Here is a 3,426-nt window from a genome sequence, read left to right as displayed (position 1 = left end):
CTTGGAACTTGACTCCGGACTGGAGCAATGTGAATTGAACTGATGAACTTGGAACTTGACTCCGGACTGGAGTAGTGAGAATTGAACTGATGAACTTGGAACTTGACTCCGGACTGGAGTAGTGTGAATTGATTTGGAATATCACTCAGGACTGGAGTATCATGGAATGGACTTGGAATATCACTCTGGACTGGAGTATCGTGGAATGGTCTTGGAATATCACTCTGGACTGGAATATTGTGGAATGGACTTGGAATATCACTCTGGACTGGAGTATCGTGGACTGGACTTGGAATATCACTCCGGACTGGAGTATCGTGGAATGGACTTGGAATATCACTCCAGACTGGAGTATCGTTCGCTGTGCTGGGTAACACACAGGGAACTCAGGACCATAAGTCATGCAACAGCTGGTGAGAGGTTAGGGTTAGGCACCACTAAGGGAGGGTTAGGGTAGGGAGAGTGGGAGGGTTAGGGTTCTTACCTCCCCTGTCGGGATCTTCACAGTTCAGTCTTCCAGCGTCGGGATTTGAACTGCCAGCTATTGAGCCACCGATATATCATACCCATTCCGCCTAAGGCAATGGTTGCTATGACATGGGCAGGGGTGTCATTTTGTTGGTCTCAACCCGTTTGTGTTTTTTGTAGCCACCCCCCTTTACCACTCCTAAAAGATGACTACCTGTCACTCACTTTGCAAACAAATCCTCACTGCGACCAGTGTCTCAAAGCCTTCACCTCCAGTACGCAGTGCGGCTCTGGCGCATGCACAGAAGCCAAAAATCGCTCCATTGCGTCCGATATAGACAAGCACTACGTGAAAATGGGCAAAGACACTGAAATAGCACTGGGCCTATTCTGGTACCCTTGGTATGTAGATACCAGAGTAATTACCAGGGTAATAATAATTTAAATATTCAAATATTGCCCCCTTATAAAATTATAAATATTTGTGGTTGTTTTACAACATTAGTATTTATAAACTAGTGCACCAATTAAAAAAAGTAGTGTCTACTAATAAAATAAATAATAAAATATTGCTCCCGTATAATTAAATAAATAAAACAAATTCCAGGCATATTGATAAATTAAAGCGTTTTGTCCACCTTGATTTAAAAAAAAGTAAAAAATAATGCATCATAAAATAATAAACTAAAATTTCCTTAAATTATTACAGAGGGTGAATGGTAAAAGTTGACTTGTGTTTTTAATATTTAATAAAAATGGAATGGAGACTTTGGCAACTTGTTTAAACTCCCTATCGGCAGATAATGCGTGCAACCACAAAGTTATTAAACCAAGCTTAAATATAATAAAGAGACAGACCAAGTATATATGCGATCAAAAATATATGGTCTGCTTTATTTATTTTACAATCAGAGTATGGTGGCATAAGAAAGAACGGCCAGTAACCTGACGCCCCACACTTGACTTATGCAAGGATGTAAAAACACTCACTGAACGGGCCAATATCCCAATTCAAGTGTAATAGTGATATAAAACTTGCAAGGGCCGATATCCCTCTCTGGCAAGTGAGACGGTATCCAGCCCCATCCCAATGCACTATTTTAGGCCTCTCCGACGAGAGGTGCCGCTGACCCCAGTAGGGTAAAATCAGCCTAACCAGTGCATTGAAGGAGGCGCACCGCTCATACTGCAGCAAGGTGGACGCTTTATAGATACTGCCGTTCTTTCCCGCCCTTGAAATAAAGCCGACACAAGACACAAGAGGAAAAAAGTGGAAGGGAGGGTGGGAGATCAGATTCCCAAGAGGCAGAGTAACAGTGCTGACATAGCCACACTCCTAATAACCACACCCCTTACATAACACTCCACCAATCCTAACCTAATGTGAATCTGACCATAAAAACTAACACTCCCCTACCTAACTTTATTAACCCCACGCATCCCTGCCTAGGGGTTTATGTGCCCTCTGTTCTATCCGAACCTCGGTTATCTTATGAGCAGTTTAACCTCTATTACATATTTCCAGAATTCTGACGATGTCACAATATTGGATGCTATCACATTGCTTCCATAGAGCCAGAGATGTGCGCTAATCCCATCGCAGCTACCATCCCGTATGCAGCTGCTGAGTGAATATATGCAAATGTCGAAGATGCTGAGGAATGTCCTGAGACGCCCACCTGCACACTGATACAGCCCCCATACTTAACATACTAACTCGCCACGAGCACCTCAGCAATTATTCATTGCTGCGAAGCAGAGACAGCTGATGCGAAAATCAGATGTCTCCGCAAATGGCTTCACTGCTCCTTTTGTAAATGTGAGACAAGTGCGCCTTGCGCATGTTCACAAGAGCCCTGACAGCTGGTTGCAGGAGCTGGACAGGGGCGGAGAGATCCACAAGGCTCCCTCTTCGCAACCCGGAACTCCTTCCCATAGGGAAAACAATGCAAACGTTGTCGCAGTCAAGCTCTGAAAATATGGTATTTTACTAGTGTACACAGGGATCCAGTGGGTACGCGGCCCGGAGCGGGACATCGCTGCCACAGCAGAGGGGAAACCTTCTTCCTCTGAACTTATCAGGGGGGCAGTGGAGAGAGCTGTGCGTGTGGTTGGCGGGAAGAGGTCCCCGCAAGCGACTGCTGATATACAAGCAGCCCACGGAGGTTGCTGGGTGCCTGAGGTAAGCCAGCCGTGAGGAAAGTGCTGCGCCTACCAGAGAGTGGACCCCTTGCAGCCGGAAGATGTCAGCTGGGATACAGACAGCCAGAGAGCTGTGAGAGCGCTACCGGCAGGAAGCTGCACAGGAGGGAGCCACCCAGAGACCTCCCCTGGAGCTGATGACTGACAGCCTGGGGCCAGCCTGCAGGAGGGACCGCTGTCCTGATCCTCTAGGGTGCTGATTCTGCTAAGCTGATCCACAGGAGAGGTCTGTGATACTAGTGTATGGGGACAGCGGGCAATTCCGGGAGAGAAAGCTAAGCAGGAGATATCCATGATACTAATGTACGGGGACAGGGGCCATTCCAGGAGAGAAAGGTAAGAAGGAGATATCTGTGATACTAGTGTATGGGGACAATGGGCCACATCCGGGAGAGAAAGGAAAGCAGGACATATCTGTGATACTAGTGTATGGGGACAGTGGGCCATTCCGGGAGAGGAAGGTAAGCAGGAGATATCTGTAATGCTAGTGTAAGGGGACAGGGGGCCATTCCGGGAGAGGAAGGTAAGCAGGAGATATCTGTGACACTAGTGTATGGGGACAATGGGCCATTCCGGGAGAGAAAGGTAAGCAGGATATATCTGTGCTACTAGTGTATGGGAACAGCGGGCCATTCCGGGAGAGGAAGGTAAGCAGGAGATATCTGTGATACTAGTGTATGGGGACAGCGGGATATTCTGGGAGAGAAAGGTAAGCAGGAGATATCTGTGATACTAGTGTATGGGGACAGCGGGCCA

This window comes from Taudactylus pleione, unplaced genomic scaffold, assembly GCF_031769625.1.
Source record: "Taudactylus pleione unplaced genomic scaffold, aTauple2 ptg000390l, whole genome shotgun sequence".
In the NCBI taxonomy this organism is placed as follows: Eukaryota; Metazoa; Chordata; class Amphibia; order Anura; family Myobatrachidae; genus Taudactylus; species Taudactylus pleione.
This window is presented reverse-complemented; position numbering follows the sequence as displayed.